At 43.0% G+C, this 24,117-nt stretch overlaps 1 protein-coding gene across 1 annotated transcript in view; it reads left to right on the top strand.

Annotated features, from left to right (window-relative positions):
• The window catches only part of LOC110536815 (bone morphogenetic protein receptor type-1B), a 115,996-nt gene that overhangs the window by 30,288 nt on the left and 61,591 nt on the right, over positions 1-24,117 (top strand). Inside the window, exon 3 of the mRNA XM_036937169.2 lies at positions 17,007-17,083. The gene's annotated coding sequence lies outside the window, so the exon portion shown is untranslated. The remainder of the gene's footprint in view (positions 1-17,006; positions 17,084-24,117) is intronic.

The following is a 24,117-nucleotide window of genomic DNA, read 5'->3' as shown; positions in this document are numbered from 1 at the left end:
AGGTATTTGTCACATGCGCCGAATACAACAAGTGTAGACCTTACCGTGAAATTCTTACTTACAAGCCCTTAACCAACAGTGCAGTTCAAGAAGAGTTAAGAAAATATTTACAAAATAAACTGAAGTAAAAAAATAGAAAGTAACATAATAAAATAACAGTATTACTAACAGCAGACTCGTACATTTCCTCTGTGAAAACAATGTACTGAGCAAATGTCAGATTGACTTTTTCCAAAATTATCGTGCTACAGACCAAATATTCACCCTGCACACCCTAATTGACAAACAAACAAACCGAAACAAAGGCAAAGTCTTCTCATGCTTTCTTGATAAAAAAAAAAATTGTGTCAATTTGGCATAATGGTCTGCTATACAAATTGATGCGGTGTTGGGGGAAAAAACATACAACATTATAAAATCCATGTACACAAGCAATAAGTGTGTGGTTAAAATTGGCAACAAACATATTTCTTTCCATGGGGCCATGGGGTGAGGGGTGAGGGGCCGTGGGGTGAGCCAGGAATGCACCTTAAGCCCCACCCTCTTTAACATATATATCAACGAATTGGCGAGGGCACTAGAACAGTCTGCAGCACCTGGCTTCACCCTACTAGAATCTGAAGTCAAATGTCTACTGCTTGCTGATGATCTGGTGCTTCTGTGCTCAACCAAGGAGGGCCTACAGCAGCACCTAGATCTTCCGCACAGATTCTGTCAGACCTAGGTCATGACAGTAAATCTCAGTAAGACAAAAATAATGGTGTTCCAAAAAATGTCCAGTTGCCAGGACCACAAATACAAATTCCGTCTAGACACCGCTGCCCTAGAGCACACAAAAAACTATAGATACCTCAGCCTAAACATCAGCGCCACAGGTAACTTCGACAAAACTGTGAATGAGCTGAGAGACAAGGCAAGAAGGGCCTTCTATGCCATCAAAAGGAACATAAAATTCGACATACCAATTAGGATGTGGTTAAAAATACTTGAATCAGTTATAGAACCCATTGCCCTTTTTGGTTGTGAGGTCTGGGGTCCGTTCATCATTCAAGAATTCACAAAATGGGACATGCATGGAAATTCTGCAAAAATATCCTCTGTGTACAATGTAAAACAACAAATAATGCATGCAGGGCAGAATTAGTCTGATACCCGCTAATTATCAAAATCAGTAAGATTTGTGACCTGTTGCCACAAGAAAAGGGCAACCAGTGAAGAACAAACACCATTGTAAATACAACCCATATTTATGTTTATTTATTTTCTCTTCTGTACTTTAACTATTTGCTCATAATATGACATTTGTAATGTCGTTATTCTTTTGGAACTTTTGTGAGCGTAATGTTTACTGATGAGAGAGAGAGACCCTATACCCAACACAGCCTGCTAGATTCAGTTTCATCTGAATACCTCTATTCCCCACTGTGTGTGCACCAGGCAGAGAGAGTTGGCCCTTGGACTTCAGTGAGGAAGTCGATCATTCTGTCAGTCATCTGCTTTAGAGAGGAGGCAGAGTCACTAGAGCCTGGAAAGTCAACCTCTTCCTCTGTGATGTCAAATAAACAGAGGCAGTGAGGCAGGCCCTCTTCCTCCCCTGCTGTGTTTTCATAGTGTCCAGTCCCCTGCATAGACACGGGTGTTGATGGTAGAGCTACTAGATAAACTCAGCCAGTCTCTGGCTTTGCACTGACGTAATCACACACATGCACAGAAAAACACACATGCACATACACACACCTCTCCAAAGAAACAGTCATTCTGCTACATGGCCCTACAGAAGACCTGGTAGCAGCCAGCAGGTAGTTGGTTATCTGTCATTGATGGATCGTGCCTCTGACAGCCTAATGCCAATATATTTGCTGAGGAGGTGGCAGGTAGGATGGCCTCCTGCAGAATCACCTTGCTGAGGCAAAGCTGTAACACTTGTTGAGTCTACAAACTGTCTGCAGAGTGGAACAGCTCATTTAGAATGCATGAGAGGAGGGATTTGTCAGTAAGCCTGTATTGAATACCTCTAGACACCTCTGGTGATTTGATCGTGTCTCACAGACAACATAGTGGCATACATAGAGACACACTGGATGTGTGGAATAACTTAGATCTCTGCTATTACATACAGTTCTATAGACATACTGTACACATGCAATGCATGCTACAACAAATGTCCCTCCTCTCTGGAAGTGTCTGCCTTTGAGTTGGCGGGCACTTGCACTCTTAAAAGGGTGTGGGTGTGGAGAGAGTGGAGCGGTGTGTAGGAGCTGTTAATCCAGTTGTGGAACTGTATTTATGTGATGCTGCTGGTGTTTGCATTGGCCCTGAGCCTCTGGGCTACTGTTGGTGCTGGCGGGCGGTGAGAGCTGGGATACAGAAAGACACAGTGATGTTACATACTGCACACTGATAAAGATCCTGAGTATTTTGGAGATGCAAGGTAAAGTGTGTGTGTGTGTGTGTGTGTCTCAACATGTGTGTGTATACATTAGCTTCTGGCAGGGTTCCTGTTAGTGAGCTGAGGATAAGCACTGTGTTCTGCGTTGTGCAAGAGTAATGTCTGATTTAATCAAACACAGTGTTACAGCTTTAACTGCTGTCTGTCACTCCAGCATTCTGTTAGCAGAGAGATGAGGCTTTTCAGGGACGTGCTCAGGTGTGCTGTCACAGTGCTGTCACCACTTCATTGAGCCAGTGTTAGGGAGAGCTACAGGATATATGAATGGGATTAGAGGGAGTGAGGGGAGAGGCTGAATATTTTGGTGATTTCAGTGCTTAAGTAAGTAGTGGCTGTCTGTTAGAATGGTGCTGGCTGTGGAGGAATGTGAGGGGTTGAACTGTGGTAATGTGTTTGGCTGGCAGTTGTCCAGTTAAAGACACAGAACAGCAGGTAGAGATCATATGGGGGGGGTGACAGAGGACAAAGACAGCAGTGGGACTGGGCATCCAGTCAGAGCGTGTGATTGCATTCTAGTTTTGTTCCATGAGATCACAGTAGTGGCAGAGGGAGACTTCGACTAGCAGCAGCTGTTGGGTCTGTCTCTGCTCTCTGGATACAAGCTGGCACTGCCCACACATTGGGATGGGTAGAGAGGCACGTCGCAGAGTAGGCTAACACACTGAGGGTGGGCATGGGGGGTTTGTACAGACACAGCATGCTTGGCAGGAGAAGAGACGGATGGGAAAGGAGGTGCGAAAGAGAGGCCCCCCCAGTCATAAGACACGACACGCAGCTGGTTTCTCACAATGTACAGTATGATGTTTGTGCCTTGGTGGAAACATATTGGCAATGTAGTCGGTATTTAAATCACCATTTTAGTGTGAAAACCTGACAATAATAATCATTGACACATCCGAATATCCAGACTAGCCTACTACATACTGTATACTATGTACTCATTGCCGCATACTATTTAGCACATACCATTTAGTAAAAAGTATACAGTATGCCGCAATGCAATAGCGGCTCTTGACTGGCTGAGTAAGGGGTGCGTGGCCGAGTGTGGGTGGATTTGTCCAAATTCAACAGACATGCATCTCATGAACTATCCTGATAGTAGCTAATTTCCAATTCGATTAATTTCTATAAACACTGAATAGAATAGGAATGGAGTTATAGGCCTACTCAGGCTGGTTATAGGCAGACTATCACATTTGTCCGATACCATAGCCCATCTATCCTATTTAAATAGGGCTAAAGACAGAAACAGATCATTTGGTTCCATTTCAACATACAGTGGGGCAAAAAAGTATTTAGTCAGCCACCAATTGTGCAAGTTCTCCCACTTAAAAAGATGAGTGGCCTGTAATTTTCATCATAGGTACACTTCAACTATGACAGACAAAATTAGAAAAGAAATCCAGAAAATCACATTCTAGGATTTTTAATGAATGTATTTGCAAATTATGGTGGAAAATAAGTATTTGGTCACCTACAAACAAGCAAGATTTCTGGCTCTCACAGACCTGTAACTTCTTCTTTAAGAGGCTCCTCTGTCCTCCAGTCATTACCTGTATTAATGGCACCTGTTTGAACTTGTTATCAGTATAAAAGACACCTGTCCACAACCTCAAACAGTCACACTCCAAACTCAACTATGGCCAAGACCAAAGAGCTGTCAAAGGACACCAGAAACAAAATTGTAGACCTGCACCAGGCTGGGAAGACTGAATCTGCAATAGGTAAGCAGCTTAGTTTGAAGAAATCAACTGTGGAAGCAATTATTAGGAAATGGAAGACATACAAGACCACTGATAATCTCCCTCAATCTAGGGCTCCACGCAAGATTTCACCCCGTGGGGTCAAAATGATCACAAGAACGGTGAGCAAAAATCCCAGAACCACACGGGGGGACCTAGTGAATGACCTGCAGAGAGCTGGGACCAAAGTAACAAAGCCTACCATCAGTAACACACTACGCCGCCAGGGACTCAAATCCTGCAGTGCCAGACGTGTCCCCCTGCTTAAGCCAGTACATGTCCAGGCCCATCTGAAGTTTGCTAGAGAGCATTTGGATGATCCAGAAGAAGATTGGGAGAATGTCATATGGTCAGATGAAACCAAAATATAACTTTTTGGTTAAAAACTCAACTCGTTGTGTTTGGAGGACAAAGAATGCTGAGTTGCATCCAAATAACACCATACCTACTGTGAAGCATGGGTGTGGAAACATCATGCTTTGGGGCTGTTTTTCTGCAAAGGGACCAGGACGACTGATTCGTGTAAAGGAAAGAATGAATGGGGCCATGTATCGTGAGATTTTGAGTGAAAACCTCCTTCCATCAGCAATGGCATTGAAGATGAAACGTGGCTGGGTCTTTCAGCATGACAGTGATCCCAAACACACCAACCGGGCAACGAAGGAGTGGCTTTGTAAGAAGCAAGGTCCTGGAGTGGCCTAGCCAGTCTCCAGATCTCAACCCCATTGAAAATCTTTTGAGGGAGTTGAAAGTCTGTGTTGCCCAGCAACAGCCCCAAAACATCACTGCTCTAGAGGAGATCTGCATGGAGGAATGGGCCAAAATACCAGCAACAGTGTGTGAAAACCTTGTGAAGACTTACAGAAAACGTTTGACCTCTGTCATTGCCAACAAAGGGTAAATAACAAAGTATTGAGATAAACTTTTGTTATTGACCAAATACTTATTTTCCACCATAATTTGCAAATAAATTCATAAAAAATCCTACAATGTGATTTCCTGGATTTCTTTTCTAATTTGTCTGTCATAGTTGAAGTGTACCTATGATGAAAATTACAGGCCTCTCTCATCTTTTTAAGTGGGAGAACTTGCACAATTGGTGGCTGACTAAATACTTTTTTGCCCCACTAGATAAAATTAATCACTAACCTTTGATCTTCATCAGATGACACTCATAGGACATCATGTTACACAATACATGTATGTTTTGTTTGATAATGTGCATATTTATATCCTAAAATCTCAGTTTACATTGCCGCCTTACATGCAGTAATGTTTTGATTCCAAAACATCTGGTGATTTTGCAGAAATACTCATAATAAACATTGATAGAAGACACAAGTGTTATTCACATAATTAAAGATAGCCTTCTCCTTAATGCAACCGCTGTGTCAGATTTCAAAAAAACTTTACGGAAAAAGCATAATCTGAGAACGGTGCTCAGAGCCCAATCCAGTCAGAGAAATATCCGCCATTTTGGAGTCAACAGAAGTTAGAAATAACACCATAAATATTCACTTACCTTTGATGAGCTTCATCAGAATGCACTCCCAGGAATCCCAGTGCGACAATACATGACTGATTTGTTCCATAAAGTCCATAATTTATGTCCAAATAGCCACGTATTGTTAGCGTGTTCAGCACACTAATTCATCTTCATGAGGCGCAAGCACTTCATCCAGACAAAAACTTGAAAAGTTCCGTTACAGTCCTTTAGAAACATGTCAATCGATGTATGGAATCAATCGTTAGGATGTTTTTAACATAAAACATCAATAATGTTTCAACCAGAGAATTCCTATGTCTGAAGAAAAGCACTGGAACGAGAGGTAACTCTGTCAGGAGCGTGCGTCATGAGACCAAGGCACTCTGCCAGACCACTGACTCAAAGAGCTCTCATGAGCCCCTCCTTTATAGTAGAATCCTAATTCAAGTTTCTAAAGACGGTTTTCATCTAGTGGAAGCCGTAGGAAGTGCAACTTTATCCATATCCCACTGTGTATTCGGTAGGCCAAGCTTTGAAAAACTACAAACCTCAGATGTCCCACTTCCTGGTTGGATTTTTCTCAGGTTTTTGCCTGCCACAGGAGTTCTGTTATACTCACATACATCATTCAAACAGTTTTAGAAACTTCAGAGTGTTTTCTATCCAATACTAATAATAATATGCCCCCTATCCTAAAAAGGTTTTAAGCACCTCTGTTCGAACACCTCTCCTGTCCTTGATCCATACCACATACAGCCATTTGCGGATCTTATCAGTGTCCATGTGAAAGATAGTTATTGCGTGGCTGGAACTTTCACTTAAAAAAAATGTTTTAACACCCATATTAAAAGGCCTGCAAAGCTTACAGATTTAAGTCTAATAGCATGAGATGAAAATAGACTAACATCAGAGTGTGACATATTATTTTTATTTTACCAGGTAGGTTGACTGAGAACACATTCTCATTTACAGCAACAACCTGGGGAATAGTTACAAGGGAGAGGAGGGGGATGAATGAGCCAATTGTAAGCTGGGGATGATTAGGTGGCCATGATGGTCTGAGGGCCAGATTGGGAATTTAGCCAGGACACCAGGGTTAACACCCCTACTCTTACGATAAGTGCCATGGGATCTTTAATGACCTCAGAGAGTCAGGACAACCGTTTAACGTCCCATCCAAAAGACAGCACCCTACCCAGAGTAGTGTCCCCAATTACTGCCCTGGGGGATTGGATTTTTTTTTAGACCAGAGGAAAGAGTGCCTCCTACTGGCCCTCCAATACCACTTCCAGCAGCATCTGGTCTCCGATCCAGGGACCAACCCTGCTTAGCTTCAGAAGCAAGCCAGCAGTGGGATGCAGGGTAGTATGCTGCTGGCTGATATTAATGCATGGTCAGTGGACATTCTGAACCTTGTTTGAAGTCATTAGGTCACATGATCAAGGAGCTATTGCAATTTGAAATGTGGAAAAACTCATGTAAAATCTTGTGAGATGAAAATGGACAAACTAAATGGTGTGCAATGTGTAGGCCCACTAAGTGGAGATTCTGAACCTTGCTTGAAGTGAGTAGGTCACATGGAGTAGGTCACCAAGGAGCTATTGAAATTAGAATGTTTGAAAAATGAATGTAAAAATGTGTGAGATGAAAATGGACAAACCACAGGGTGTGCAATATAGAAGGGTAGTCAGTGGACATTCTGAACCTTGTTTGAGTTAAGTAGGTCACATGACCTAGAAGCTATTGAAATTCGAATGTAAAAAAAGTTTGTACTTTGTTTACACTCCCTAAATAATTCAAATTGGAAATCGCTAATGCTCCTCACATTTCCACATGTTTATTAGAATTGATGTCCAAATCATGAAAATAAGACCTGTGCAATGTTGTGCGCAATATTTCAAACATGATGACACTTATTTGGAGTCTGTGCTCAAGTGATTTGAAAACTATTGAGGTTTGAAAGCACGAATATCCAACTTGAAACTGTTTTTACCTTGGTTAAAAAAAACGTATGTTTTCAAAGATATAGCCTACGATGCAATACTCGTGATAACTTTAAGAACAAAAATAACTTAAGCTACATTTGAACACCACTGCACAAGCTTCGCTATTCGTCATCTTCCCAATTAAGTAGCCTAGTTTAGTTTGTTTTGTCTACTTGAAGAGAACTAGGGCCTATTATTTGCAACCCACACCTTCCAATGCATTGTTGAAAAGTGTGCATCGAATTCTACTAGATGAGACAAAATGATTAGGCTATGACATCCTGGCATTTAAACCATACTCGGTTTTTAAAAATTCACATACTATAACACATTTTTCCGCATACTGAGAATGCGTCAAGCGCGATTGCGTGGTTTCCCCGTTATTCGTTGATTTTGGTAGCGCATGCCCATATCTAATTGATCAGCTGGTGTCAAAGCGGATGAGTATGACATCCAGGCATTTAAAGTATACTAGATTTGTCAAATGCCACAAACTATTAAATAAAAAAAATCCGCATATTCAAACGGCCAACTATTTAAGACGCAAGTATCGGTATTCGGACACAGTGTTTTATCAGAAGAGGCAATTCCGCGGGAGCCGTAAATATGTTTGGGGGGTCTCAGATTGTTCTGGCAATTCTCACATAGGATCTTCATTGGGGTGAAGGATGTTTAACATGCTTTTACATTTGTATCACACCTATTTGTTTGAAAATCATGATGACATTGTCAATTTCAAGCCCCTTTTAGACCTATACATGCTTCCTGTAAGACTCTATGATATGTGAACCGTACATGATACAGACAACACCTTGATGTCATTATACTCCTTATAATGTTTTCTCAAACATCAAGTTTGTCTAGATTCTGAAATATTAATTTAATCACCAAAAAAAACATGAATCTCTCAACTATGCGTTCTGTAACAATATACTCTTCAAACATTTCCATTTCCAGTTCCAGAGTGGGCATTCTGGTACTTTTAATGATATGACCCACTTTTATACATAGAAATTGACGTTATAGTTCATTAACCAATCACAGCCCTCCTTTATAATTGCACATTCAGCAAGTCACCAGCAGAGGGAGTTTACTTTGAGTATATTGTTCCAAACAATAGGCCTTCAAATGAACTAAATCAAAACGGGTAGTTTTGAGATATTAATATGTTTCGTAATGAATAATTAATGTGAAATTGTGTTTCAGAATCAAGACATACTCAATATGTTAGAGCATACTATTAGGAGCATAATGACACCAAGGTGTTGTCTGTATCATGTGTGGTTCACAGATCATAGGGTCTCACAGGAGGCATGTATAGGTCTAAAAAGGGCCTACAATCGCTACTTTCATGATTTTCTTAAAAACATGCTTCCTCCCAAGGAAGTTAATATGTGAGAATTGCCAGAACAATTGGAGATACCAAATATATGTTCCGTTCCTGTATGTTGAAAGAGATGCACAGGTTGACTCATAACCCGCAGTCACCGCGGTTATATCCAAAGGGTGGATGGGTTTAGGGTCATTAAATATTGTGTGCATGAAGGGCGGCGGGTTGAATAAATAGTAAACAACACCTTTAACATCCATAAATCCAGTGGTCACCAACCTTTTCTGAGTCAAGAAGCCTTTTTCGCAGTCATTAAAGCAAGCTGAGGGTCATGCTGCTATCAAGACAACTGGGAATTCTGAAAAAAATCGATCAAATCATGACGTCAGTGGTCGGAAAGTTGGAGCTCTAGAAAGAATTCCGAGTTGGGTGACGTTTCAAAACTATTTTTCACAGTTGCCTCTCATTTTTTTCTGAGTTCCCAATTGCCTGGGAACGTGACATTAGTCTCAGCGGAGGAAGGGAAGACGCAGGAGAGGGTCTGCCTCTCACGGTCCCTGCTCTCTCCTTCCTTTCCTCTGGTGAGACTTACCAGAGTTAGGGGAGTGGGACACAGTGTTCCATCTGATGGTGAAACTCAAGTCTCATCGCATCTGCCTCATGGACAAATTCATGTTGTTCTTTCTTTCAGCATCAGAATGTGAATGCTCAATTAGATACCATCTGTAGAGGTGCTATCTTTATCAGCATTATAAAAGCTGATAGCATTTCAACCACATAAAATATGCATCCAAGCTGAACTGAAATCTTATCAGAAACATGTTGGTTAGTTTTCACAGCTTTCTATTTCTATACAAACAGTCAAACCAAAATTTTGCTAAATAAATTCCCCCGTACAAACAGCTGACCCTTGCCCCACTAGTGTATATGTTGTGTGATCTGCACCTGAGGTTTACTCTACCCAAGGGGACCAGACCTGCCAGCTGCCTGCCACTTGGCACCTGTGCCCACCTAGCCTGCCATCCTGCCCATATGGTTTGGTCTGATATCTAAGTCACACAGACTCCATGTGATGCCTACAGGCACATTGCATTCCCTTACAGTTTGGTCATCTGTTATGTAGACTGGGTTTGGGGAAAATTTTCCTTTTTCTCCCTTTTTTTATGTTTACTTTCCCTTGTGTCCAGTACGTGTTGCGGCAGACCTATTCTTATTAACAGAACAGCTGAATATGCTAAAAATACTGCGATTTTGTCATGACGTACTCCAATCACCAAAAGCATCCACTTTGAATCTGCTCTGTGATAGGTCAAGTAATGGTAGAAGACGCATGACCAGAGATCTGTCTGAAGTAGACTAGCTCACTACAGCGTTCACACACCTTGTATCCATGTGTGTCCACATCACCACATGTCCTCTTCCCCTATCTCTTTGTGCTACTTCCATGAAGTCTGCAGTTTGATGCTATCGGTACACATGGCAGTATTCAGTGCCAGCAGTTTCCTTTGACATCTGGGGAAATTATTGTAAGGTATGGAGTGAGGGGAACGTATGGAGTGAGGGGAACGTATGGAGTGAGGGGAACGTATGGAGTGAGGGGAACGTATGGAGTGAGGAGAACGTATGGAGTGAGGAGAACGTATAGACTGAGGAGAACTTTGGTCCATTTGTTTTCAGAATGAACCTGGACAATGTGTTTAGCATTTGTAACAGTGCCCACTACCTTCTTTACAACCTGCTTCTCCTCCTCACTCACACAGATATGTCATCTTATTTCCTAATGACCAAAATATTTGAGCTGAAACACTAGTCGAACTACTCTCACACCAGCTATTATAACAGTAAACTAATCCTGAGTAAATTCTACACAGGTAGGAAGAGTATGTGTATTATCCTCTAATGATGTATATATATAGTGACCGTTCAAACGCAGGCATAGCAGGACACTGTGGTCTCTTCATGTTGTGTTATGTTGTAGTGCAGCAGGCATGGTGATATATAGAAATGAATGAGACACTCATGCCAGCTAGTTTCCAGCCCTCACAGCCAACTGTTAAGAGGGCAAAAAAAAACAACAGAACACAATTATTCAGTGGAATTCAATGCGCTGCCATGGAATCAGAGTGGGTTTTATGAGTATACACAAGTGGTGCCTGGAGTGGAGAGGAAAGTACCCTTCCAAAACTAGAGGTAAAAAGAGGTGAACTTCAATGGAGAGGTGTCAGTCTACTATATTAGGATGACATCACACTGATAAGTGGTGCTCTATTAAGAGTGGTATATATTGTCAAGGGAGTCTGGACATTGAATTTTATATTAAATGCTTGCCGAATTTTGATTGTTGATTGATATTGATCAGAGTTTTACAGAAAGCAAACATGAAACTTAACTTGTTTTAACTAGCTAGCTCAATGTCTTTACAAAATATAATGTGTGTGAACATTATATGTTTTCTTAATAACTACCTAGATGCCTTTAGAAAACAATAATATTGTCTGTCTCATAGCATGACAATGGTCTTCAAAAAGTAAGTGAAAGTTTGCATGACGTATAGCCTGACATGAAGAATGCATGTGAACACAATAGAGGCACTTTTAAGAGAGTGGTGTGATGGTTGTGTGGTAATCTGATAACAACAATATGAAAATGTAATGAGTTTAAGGTTATTTGTTGTTTTAAAAATCGAAATGTACAGATTTTAAGGCTGTGTCATTAGATTTGGGATGGGGTGGGGTTGCCAGAAATTCTGGAGAAAAAATTGGGTTCCCCAGAAATTCTGGCTGAAAAAATGAGGTCCCCGCTAAAAAATGTGATTACCACTGATCTAGAGAGACTATATGAATCCAGGTTCCAACTGTAAGGCTGTCAGAGTACTTAACGTTGCTTGTTGTAGCCTTTCCCATATATTGTGTGTCCTGTGTATAGTAACTCTTAACCAATACACCAGTCTCTGTCGTGTTTTAATGACTCAGGATGTTTTAATACCTGAGATAATCAAATGTCTTAATGCCTGAGCAACCAAATCAGGGGATGTAATCACTCCAAGGTCATGTGATTTGTTAATCTCCTGTGACAGACTTGTATTGCATGAGAGTCTAGATTTGGTTCTGGATTCTGAATTCATTAGCTGTTAGCCTGCTTAATCAAATGATGTGTTTTTTCGGTTGTATTCTGTGTATCTGGAAGGACAGAAAGCGGTTGCCTCAGTGATTGCAACTCACCAACTACTATACAGCATTATGATGAGTATGTGGTCCTACTTATATCTGTAATGTTTTCCTGAAGGTCTGGCGATGTTTGGTGTTGTAACAAGCACAACTCCAAAGGTGGTTATTGTTCCGCCATACATTTTAATCAGCCACTGATTGAGTGAGTAAACTCCCTAGCTAAGCAATGACTTAGGTTGATCCATGAAGAAACAGCAGCTAGAGCAAAGGCCCTTTAGGGTTTAGAGTTGTGAAACCCAGGTCTTTCCGCTGGCTCAGAGTGATCTTAGATTTGAATGCATTAGATGTAATATAGTCTATCAAGAGTACTGTATTGCTCCAATAATATCTAAATCAATTTCATGAAAGCTCTGCGTATAACCAATCAAGAATTATTAAAGTAATGACAGACTGTCATTTATCTTTGCTTAATTGAGTTCTTGCCATAATATGGACTTGGTATCTTCGGTATACCACCCCTACATTGTCACAACACAACTGATTGGCTCAAACGCATTAAGACAGAAAGAAATTCCACAAATTAACTTTTAACAAGGCACACCTTTTAATTGAAATGCATTCCAGGTGACTACCTCATGAAGCTGGTTGAGAGAATACCAAGAGTGGTGTGCAAAGCTCTCATCAAGGCAAAGGGTGGCTACTTTGATGAATCTCAGATATAAAATATATTTTGATTTGTTTAACACTTTTTTGCTTACTACATGATTATGTGTTATTTCATAGTTTTGATGTCTTTAATATTATTCTACAATGTAGAAAATAGTACAAATAAAGAAAAACCCTTGAATGAGTAGGTGTGTCCCATCTTTTGACTGGTGCTGAATATATATGCTTCGCTTTCTTAATGAATCAGAAAATCAGCATTTCTTGTTGTTCATCAAAGCTTCCTGGCTAACTCATTGATCCCGTTCTGCAGTATACCCCTCAGTGCTGCATTTGGACATTGTTTTCTCAGCAGACACACAGGAGAGTAGGTGTCTGTTTTTCCACCATGTGTTCTGTCAGAGTGGAGGGCTGGATCAGTGGAGGGTGGGACAGATGTGAGTGTGGTACTGTGGATATGTATTTATATACTTTAGGTTGTTGACTTCATTGTGTTTCAAATGTTGATCAAACTCTGTGAATCTATAAAGTGTTATGTTGGAAGCTATTCATGTGATTAACACAGACTGTACAGTACACATTTTATCAATCTACATAATTGCATTTTAAGTTGTACAACTCCAGAGCAGAGAGAGTGAGTTGTACTGTAATTTATTTGTATTTTTTACCTTTATTTAACTAGGCAAGTCAGTTAAGAACAAATTCTTATTTTCAACGGCCTAGGATCAGTGGGTTAACTGCCTGTTCAGAGGCAGAATGACAGATTTGTACCTTGTCATCTCGGGGATTTGAACTTGCAACCTTCCAGTTACTAGTCCAACGCTCTAACCACTAGGCTACCCTGCCAACCAAATACATCTTCTCTTTTCCACTGGGCTGGGGCAAGACCCAAACTGAGCATTTCTCCTAATTAAGGAATGCAGCGTCTGATTGACAAATGAGCCATTAGTCAGCCAGCAGACCAGACACAGGGTTTCCCTGCCAGGATTTCAGGGCCCACAGGCTTCCCATCGCAGGAGACACTGCAACAGATGGTTTAACACTCAGACACGGTCCTCAGAGCAGGCTGGAAAAGAGGGTGAGGAGGAGGAGGTGGTAAAACATCACCTGTTTTTACAATTCCAATGGACCAGTCTCACCCACAACAGAGGTGACAACGGAGAAACAACAAGTGGAAATACAGGACATGAGTCGGCAGAGAATTGTTCAGTCAAGATGGTGATTAAATAACGTATGTTTGTGTTCTGTTGTGTTTGTCATTACACAGCTGGATAAAAGTGGGAAGTGCGTTTGTTGATGTTGTGTTGTCCTCCAATGGGTTAGTTGGTGCTGCTGGGTTCAGGAAGAGTTCAGTAGAACAGCAGATGGGCAATTCAACGGTAACAGAGTGACACTGAGACAAAATCCAATGATTGCAAAGTTAAACAAACCATACAACTTTATGGACAAGGACTACTTTTAAAGGCCCAATGCAGCCATTTTTTATATCAGTATCAAATCATTTCTGGTTAATAGTTAAGTACCTTACTGTAATAAATTCCATTAAAATGGGAGAAAAAAAAAATCCGGAAAACCTCTTTCTTAAGCAAGAATTCAGCTAGGACTGTCAGGAAGTGTTCTTAGTGGGGAGAGGAAAACTGAAAACTAGCTGTTATTGGCAGAGGTTTGGAACTCTCTTTGTTATTGGTCTATTAACAAATTTACAGCATGGTGATGTCACCATGGAAAGCCAAAACTCCCGCCCACACAGACATGCTGATTAGATATATTGTATTTTCAACCAGCAACTACCAGGATATAACACCGATAAAAAAAATCTCACACTTTTGCAGTGTTAGTTTCATCAGTTGTTGTATAATATCATACAAAACACAGGAAAATTGAATTTTCATGCAATGGGCCTTTAACAATTTCCACAGAAAATTTAGCAAAAACATATTTACTTGAAAAACAGTGCAGATGCAAAGTTTATGCTGTTTGTGACATCATTCTGTTACCAAACTTGCATCAGCACTGTTCTTTAAGTAAATGTGCATTTGAGGCTGGGTCTGTATCTGTGTCACTATCTAATGAGTTTAGCTGGGGCTCCCATTTTGCAGAGGAACCAGGAGAACATTCTGCTCTGCTGAGAGAGAGGGAGAGAGCCTGGGGAGTGTTAGGAAGGACTATGACCTCCCTCAGTCTCAGTGGGATATAGAGAGGAGCTGTGCCATGTGTGTGTGTGTCCTCACTCAGACAGAAACAACATGGCCACCCATCACTCAGACAGAAATAACATGGCCACCAATCACTCAGACAGAAACAACATGGCCACCCATCACTCAGACAGAAACAACATGGCCACCCATCACTCAGACAGAAATAACATGGCCACCCATCACTCAGACAGAAACAACATGGCCACCCATCACTCAGACAGAAACAACATGGCCACCCATCATTCAGACAGAAACAACATGGCCACCCATCACTCAGACAGAAACAACATGGCCACCCATCACTCAGACAGAAACAACATGGCCACCCATCACTCAGAGAGAAACAACATGGCCACCCATCATTCAAACAGAAACAACATGGCCACCCATCACTCAGACAGAAATAACATGCCCACCCATCACTCAGACAGAAACAACATGGCCACCCATCACTCAGACAGAAACAACATGGCCACCCATCACTCAGACAGAAACAACATGGCCACCCATCATTCAGACAGAAACAACATGGCCACCCATCACTCAGAGAGAAACAACATGGCCACCCATCATTCAAACAGAAACAACATGGCCACCCATCACTCAGACAGAAATAACATGCCCACCCATCACTCAGACAGAAACAACATGGCCACCCATCACTCAGACAGAAACAACATGGCCACCCATCACTCAGACAGAAACAACATGGCCACCCATCATTCAGACAGAAACAACATGGCCACCCATCACTCAGAGAGAAACAACATGGCCACCCATCATTCAAACAGAAACAACATGGCCACCCATCACTCAGACAGAAATAACATGCCCACCCATCACTCAGACAGAAACAACATGGCCACCCATCACTCAGACAGAAACAACATGGCCACCCATCACTCAGACAGAAACAACATGGCCACCCATCACTCAGACAGAAACAACATGGCCACCCATCACTCAGACAGAAACAACATGGCCACCCATCACTCAGACAGAAACAACATGGCCACCCATCATTCAGACAGAAACAACATGGCCACCCATCACTCAGACAGAAACAACATGGCCACCCATCACTCAGACAGAAACAACATGGCCACCCATCATTCAGACAGAAACAACATGGCCACCCATCACTCAGAGAGAGACAACATGGCCACCCATCATTCAAACAGAAACAACATGGTCACCCATCACTCAGACAGAAACAACATGGCCACCCATCATTCAGACAGAAACAACATGGCCACCCATCATTCAGAGAGAAACAACATGGCCACCCATCACTCAGACAGAAACAACATGACCACCCATCATTCAAACAGCAATTATGAGTGAGTGTGTGTTATAAGTAATCTGTATGTAATCTGTAGGTGAGCTGTGTGTGACGTTCCAGTCATTGTCCTGTGAGGAGGACAGGGTGACCAGAGAAAAGGAGAGAATGATGAAGAGAGAGGATGTTCTTCTGCTTGCCCGTTGGGTTCTAGTCCAGGTCACTGTAAAGCACATTGTGACAAATGTTGATCTGAAAAGGTATTTGTATATAAAATGTGATGAATTAGTTGATGGATTGATTGATGGCTGGAAGAGGAAAGAGAACAAGCCCAGAACACCTCTCCTCCGCACCTTACATTTCTACTGGTGTTGTGATACAATGTGTCTGCAACAACAGCTGTGTGACTCCAGTACTGTGTGTGACCGTGGAAAACAGGCTAACATCTTATGGCACATTAATATTTTGTGACAGTCAGTCATGTGTAGTGCAGGCTAAAAATACTTCTCCTTTTCCGTCTCTTTCTTTGTCCACTCACACTTTAACTGTCCTTCTATGTTGTGTATTTGAGTCTCTCCTTCTCTGTCTCTATTTCTTCCCCTTTCACTTTGCTTTCTCCCTATTGATTTTATTCCTGATGGAAAGCATTGTCAGTTTTGAAGTCTGTCAGAGATGTAATTTTGTTGTCTCACTCTCGTCTTTGGCAGGTGACCGATTCACAAGTTATACATCTTGGTTGTGAGGAATAGCTGGGAGCTGAAATCTGAGAGACACAAGAACATCGGTGAGTGAACCCTCTACTCTCTGTATTACCTCTATTTTGGAGACAGGGCAAGTGGTCAAGGAAACAAAACAAGGGTGTGAAGGGTTGAAGTGTAGAGAAGAGGGGTGAGAGGCTGGAGCTTGGAGGTGAGAGGCTGGAGCATGGGGGTGAGATGCTGGAGCTTGTGGGTGAGAGGCTGGAGCTTGGGGGTGAGATGCTGGAGCTTGTGGGTGAGAGGCTGGAGCATGGGGGTGAGAGGCTGGAGCATGGGGGTGAGATGCTGGAGCTTGTGGGTGAGAGGCTGGAGCATGGGGGTGAGAGGCTGGAGCTTGGGGGTGAGAGGCTGGAGCTTGGGGGTGAGAGGCTGGAGCTTGGAGGTGAGAGGCTGGATCATGAGGGTGAGAGGCTGGATCATGGGGGTGAGAGGCTGGATCATGGGGGTGAGAGGCTGGATCATGGGGGTGAGAGGCTGGAGCTTGGGGGTGAGAGGCTGGAGCTTGGGGGTGAGAGGCTGGAGCTTGAAGGTGAGAGGCTGGAGCATGGGGGTGTGAGGCTGGAGCATGGGGGTGTGAGGCTGGAGCATGGGGGTGAGAGGCTGGAGCTTGGGGTGAGAGGCTGGAGCTTGAGATGAGAGGCTGGAGCATGGTGGTGAGAGGCTGGAGCTTGGGAGTGAGAGGCTGGAGCTTGGAGGTGTGAGGCTGGAGCTTGGAGGTGAGAGGCTGGAGCTTGGGGGTGAGAGGCTGGAGCTTGGGGGCGAGAGGCTGGAGCTTGGGGGTGAGAGGCTGGAGCTTGGAGGTGTGAGACTGGAGCTTGAGGGAGAGTGGCTGGAGCTTGAGGGTGAGAGGCTGGAGCTTGGAGGTGAATGGCTGGACCTTGGGGGTGAGTGGCTGGAGCTTGAGGGTGAGAGGCTGGAGCTTAGGGGCGAGGGGCTGGAGCTTAGGGGTGAGTGGCTGGAGCTTGGGGGTGAGGGGCTGGAGCTTGGGGGTGGGGACTGTGGAGTGTGGACCCGAGAGTGGCTGTAGAGTAGGGCACACTAGTCTCTGTTGAGTCCCCAACAACTGGATGTTCTGTTTTTTTGTGGCGACTTCCACTTTTGGACGTTAACACGATGACACTCCATCTTAACTCCTCCTCCACATTCACTGGCTTGGTTGAACAGCGCAGAAGAGAACATCCCTGACATTTTGTTTTCTTCTCGTCAAGACTAGTAGGGGATCTAGTTTCATGCGTTTCTTTTATGCCTTTTACGTTAGATGAATCGCACGCTGAGTCCCGCTGTAACAGAGACTGGACTATGATTGGTGGTTCCCTCTAGAACCATAAGAGACTTGATCAGGGACGAGCCGTCCCCCTTTTGCAGGCCCACAGATCAATTTCCTCCCCCCCCAAAATATTATTATTTATATTTTTTTGGAACTCAGTCGGGGTCTCAAATTACTGTTGAGAGTTAGAATTTCGAATTTTTGTTGTGCATCAGCAGTCGGTTGTGCATCAGCAGTCGGTTGTGCATCAGCAGTCGGTTGTGCATCAGCAGTCGGTTGTGCATCAGCAGTCGGTTGTGCATCAGCAGTCGGTTGTGCATCAGCAGTCGGTTGTGCATCAGCAGTCGGTTGTGCATCAGCAGTCGGATGTGCATCAGCAGTCGGTTGTGCATCAGCAGTCGGATGTGCATCAGCAGTCGGTTGTGCATCAGCCGGCTCTAACTGCATGTGTGGGTATGATTTCAGATTTTTGGTGGCTCCCAACCTATCCCTGGACTAGAATAGGGCAGCTCTGTGAATAAAACGGGTTTGGAACCTCTAACCCTGGCAATTTGAATTGTATACAGATGGGTACACTCACAATGGCTGCCTGGTATTGTGATGCAATTTCCTTGGTAATGTAGAATGTTAATTCAAATTATGCTAACTGCATGGGAATAGCCTCATGCAATGGAATGTATTTTTTGTAATTTAGTTGATTCAAAAATCACAGCACAGATTGATTGGGGCACCTACATTTTCTTCCTGCTTTCACTTCCTGCTTTGCTCCTATGGGTACACTCACAATGTCCACCAGTCCACCCATTATGCCATAATTGAATGGGGATTGGGACGCCCGTTCTATTACTTTCATTTCTATGTCTGTGGTGCCATGATACTGGTCCTTTTGTAGAACCAACAGAAACTAGACTGTGATGCTGTAAAGCAGGGGCTCTGTGGTTCAGAGATACTGGTCCAGTAGTGTAGTGCTTTTTTGGGGGGTAAATTAAATAATTTCCTCAATCAAAGCTTGTACCGACAGATGTAACCTATTGAATAGCCTATCATAGAACAGGGTATAGAACATACCTGTTGCAGGAGAGCTACCCTCCTGTAGGTTTTCACTCCAACCCCAGTTGTAACTATCCTGATTCATCTTATCAGCCATATAATTATTAGAATCAGGTGTACTAGATTAGGGTTGGAATGAACCTACAGGATGGTAGCTCTCCAGGAACTGGGTTGGAGAGCCCTGTTATAAAATACTATAGGCATGAAATGCATCCTCCAATTGCGATGTCTGCCTATGCCCACACATTATTGTCTCAAGAAAATCTTATCTTTTTAATACCCACAAACACCGAGTTAGGCATACCTCGTTTCAAAATAGGCCATCATCACTGTCAATCGTGAATGATACTTCTTCAAGTGTTACTGCTGAAACTGCATCTGCATGCCAATCATTTGATGGATCTCAATCAGTTTCATGGGAATAGCGTCTGCATTTCCATCTTCTTGAATTATTAGGCATAGGGAACTGATCTTGAAGAGGGTTCTATTAAACGATTGGAGCGCCCTTCGTGGTTCTGAATGCACAGCGCCAGGATCACACAATGACTTTGAACCAACTTGTCTTTCTGAAGGATAGCTGAATGATGACTGAATGATAGCTCTGCCATTCGGCCAGTTCAGGAAAAAACAACAATCATTTGCAGTACAGCCTAATAGGCCTGAGAGTACATGGTATATATCTATCTGTAGACTGTAGCCTAATAGTCCTACAACTACATGGTATATATATATATCTGTAGGCTGTAGTCTAATAGTCCTACAACTACATGGCACAGATTAAATCATCAAATCAATTGACCAAGTACCAGTCGCAAGCCTTTTTTTGGTATAAAAAAAAGCAACTAGGTAGTGAACATAAATTATTCCTACATAAAATTGCGGGATATTCATTTTAAAATCAAGCTTTTGCTGTGGTGTATGCATGCGTCTCAAAAAGATATAACCTAAATGCATTACTTCCTCCAACTTGGCCCAATTCTCATTTCCAATTTCCCACCCTGACATACCAAGCTAGAACGGGCCCGGTGTCTCAAACCAATAGCCAATAGGTTAAGTGTTCACATATCGTTTCTTGGTTCTACTGCGCAAGAGGGGGTCCATTGTGTTTAATGAACATCAAGGCAGACACACAGTGAATTTAGATGTTTCTTCTCAACGTTCTGAATGGCCAAAGTGGTCAAGCCTCTGACGGGCCTCCGCAGTGCACAGGTGTAATCTACAGTTCTTCATCATTACCGCCACCGCCAAAGAGAAGACAGGGGGGAAACCCCCATTTATCTACCCCTAGGCTGCAATACATATTTATTTGCTTTGTTGTTCTATCGTTTTTCATGGGATTTTAGTGGTAATTAAATAGAATTTATCACAATATATTTTCCAGAAATAGTTTTACCAGCTCTGCACTACGGCAGCACTACACCCTGTACTGGTCCCTCTAGAACCAACAGAGACTAGACTATGTTTGGGATGCCAAGCGTGACGGATGGTCGTAAACCTACTGGGGCACAGGGGGGCAGGGTTGTGTGCCCTCATTGTGGTTGGGGGCAGAGAGTATGCCCATCTATCTATCTATCTATCTATCTATCTATCTATCTCTCTCTCTCTCTCTCTCTCTCTCTCTCTCTCTCTCTCTCTCTCTCTCTCTCTCTCTCTCTCTCTCTCTCTCTCTCTCTCTCTCTCTACCTTTTTTCTCTCACTCTCTGTTTCTTGTCGCACACACACAAACACACACACACACACACACACGCGCGTGCGCGCGCGCACGCGCACGCGCACACACGCGCACACGTACAAATGTATATGTACACTTCACACATTTTCATCAGGACATGAATTAATGCACTAATAGAAAACCCCTGTCTTTTTGAGCCTCTGTCTCCGTCATTAGAAGTTATTTTGGGCAGCAATACTATTCTTCAGAACAAAATGTTGTTTCATTTATCTGGCTAATCTAACACGCTCCAATTACCTCAGTCTTATATTTCGGTGTGTATATTGTTTTTGATAGGTTTGACACAAACCACTTTGTCCGTTGACCAAACTCTTCCCTGAACTCTCCTTGCACTCTGGCTGTGCTCAAACATTCCTACACGCGCTCACTGCACACACACAATCAGTGCTTGTTAAGGAGAGTGAGATATTGTAAACACACACCCCTTTTCCCCATAATTACAGCTTCTGTGAACCTCAGGGAGCACTCAGCCCTTCTGGGCGCCTCGCTCCTATTCCAACTGTGCGGCCAGTCTGTATTTGCCCTCCCGTCTCGACCTCTCATCTCCTACTCTCACTGGACAATTAATCTGCTCATCCACAGACACACCGATCAGGACTCTGTTTGACTTTCATGTTTCGTAATTAAAGTATTTTAACTTTGGATGTTGTCTCAGTTTGCCTGAGCTGTAAACGGAGAAAGAGGTGTCTCTTAATCTGCCATGGCTTTTGCTCTCTGGCTCCCCCTCATCTCTCTCTTTTTCCCTCCTCCCCTCTCTCTCTTTCCCTCCCCCTCCCTCCCTCTTTCTACTTGTTTTTTTATCCTCTCTTTGATCCTATTGTTTCCTCCTCTCTCCTCTCCTCTTCTCTCCTCTTCTCCTCTCTCAACTCCCTTTCCTCTTCCCCGCTCCTCCACTCTCCCCTCTCTCCCCTCTCCCCTCTCATTCTCTCCTCTTCCTCCTTTCATCTCCCATCTTCCCCTCTCTCTTCTCCTCTCCTCTTCCCCTCTCTCCTCTTCCTCCTCTCCCCTCTCCTTTCCTCTCTTTCTACCCTCTCCACTCTTTCTCCCCTCTAACAACTCCCCTCTCCTCTCCCCTCTCCCCTTTGCTCTCCTCTCTCCCCTCTCTCTTCTTCCTCTCTCCTCTCCCCTCTCCTCTCCTTTCCTCTCCCCTCTCTCCACTTCCCCTCTCCCCTCTCTTCTCTCTCATCTTCCCCTCTCCTCTCTCTCTCTCCTCATCCCCCTCTCCTCTCCTCTCCTCTCCTCTCCTCTCCTCTTCTCTCCTCTCCTCTCCTCTCCTCTCCTCTCCCCTCTGGGCTGGTCGGCTGGTTGATTAGCACTTTGGTCTTGTTCTGCCTAATTGGAGGAGGGAGACAGGTGGCGCCACTGTAACGATCAGCCTCGTTAGCGTAGCTCTCGCTAGCGCAGCCTGTGTGATCTCTTTGTTTTTACTGTGTGAATGCCCCAGGGAGGGCATGAACTTCTGACGCTGCTGTGTACAGTACACCAGGCCGGTCCCACTCACTCAGAGGAGAGCCCCCAGATCTCCAATAACCCACACTGAGCTCCTGTTATTGTAGCAAGTGTCAAGGCTCTTTGTACAAAGCAGCACCGCTATAAACCCCAAACAGCCCAGACAAAACATTCCTCTCTGTGATTGGACAGGGTTGATTTTGGACATCCAGGTGTCTGGGAGAGAGATTCAGTGCACTATTCTATGTAGCCATTTAGATTCAAGTTTAAAGTGTACCATGATGATATTTAGGTGTTGGGTCAGGACTATAGCTGGGGTGTGTGTGGTCGTGAACGATACGTCCATGGTGGTACTGAACTGTTCTGTACTGTAGGTCTAGTGTTCAACTTGATACATCCTTGGCTACTGTACTGTGTGTGGTATGTTGGGTTGCAAAGGGAGGGTATATAATTAGAAACTTTCTAAGTTTTACCAGTAAACTACCAGAATGGCGATATCTTTCAAAGATGATATGTAATTTATCACAATACATCTAGTGGCCCTTTTGGGTACTTCATATTATCAGAGGTGTCTGTAATTATCTCTGACCTTCTATGTGGCCTTATCATATGCAAAATATCTGATATAATTAAATAAGAAAGCTGTAAAACATGATCCTAGACCATCAACTTAGTGCAGTGTTTCCCAACTCCAGTCCTCCAGTACCCTGAACAGCACACATTTCTGCTGTAGCCCCGGACAAGCACACCTGATTCAACTTGTCAGCTAATGATCAAGCCCTCAATGGATCAGGTTTGTCTGGAGCTATAACAACAATGTGTGCTGTCGGAGGTACTGGAGGACTGGAGTTGGGAAACACTGACTTAGTGAATAAATTATATTAAATATATATATATATTAAATTATAATATTAATTAGGGGTTCAGCATGAAATATTTGTTATATATTTGTTTACACACTTTTATTTATTTGATTATGCCGATATGTATTGGTTGTCAATGTGTTGGCATCAAACTGGTGGCAGTTGTTAAGACTAGTCCATTTTTTTTAAAGTTATATTGATTAGATGCCTTTTCCCATTAATTAGTCTATTTTCTCGAGAACCATATTGTCTATCCACTAGAATATAGTGGACAATATGGACACAGATATAGATATGTATACTATGTATGAATACATTTTTTAAAAAGGTATTCAAGTATAAGTAGATTGTCATCGATTTTCTGGTAATCAACAAAATAACTAAGATTGGAGTAACTTTAGTAAATTACCGGTATCTTTCCAACCCTAGTAGTAAATACTGTTGTATCAGTACTGTAGGTCCAGACAGTGTGTTACTGTATGTCCAGACAGTGTGTTACTGTAGGTCCAGACAGTGTGTTACTGTAGATAGTGTTGTATCAGTACTGTAGGTCCAGACAGTGTGTTACTGTAAATACTGTTGTATCAGTACTGTAGGTCCAGACAGTGTGTTACTGTAGGTCCAGACAGTGTGTTACTGTAGGTCCAGACAGTGTGTTACTGTAGATAGTGTTGTATCAGTACTGTAGGTCCAGACAGT

This window comes from Oncorhynchus mykiss, chromosome 12 (genome assembly GCF_057628025.1).
Source record: "Oncorhynchus mykiss isolate SJ-2025 chromosome 12, ASM5762802v1, whole genome shotgun sequence".
Lineage (NCBI taxonomy): Eukaryota > Metazoa > Chordata > Actinopteri > Salmoniformes > Salmonidae > Oncorhynchus > Oncorhynchus mykiss.
The sequence above is the reverse complement of the archived record's forward strand: the minus strand, read 5'-3'. Positions and strand labels throughout refer to the sequence as shown.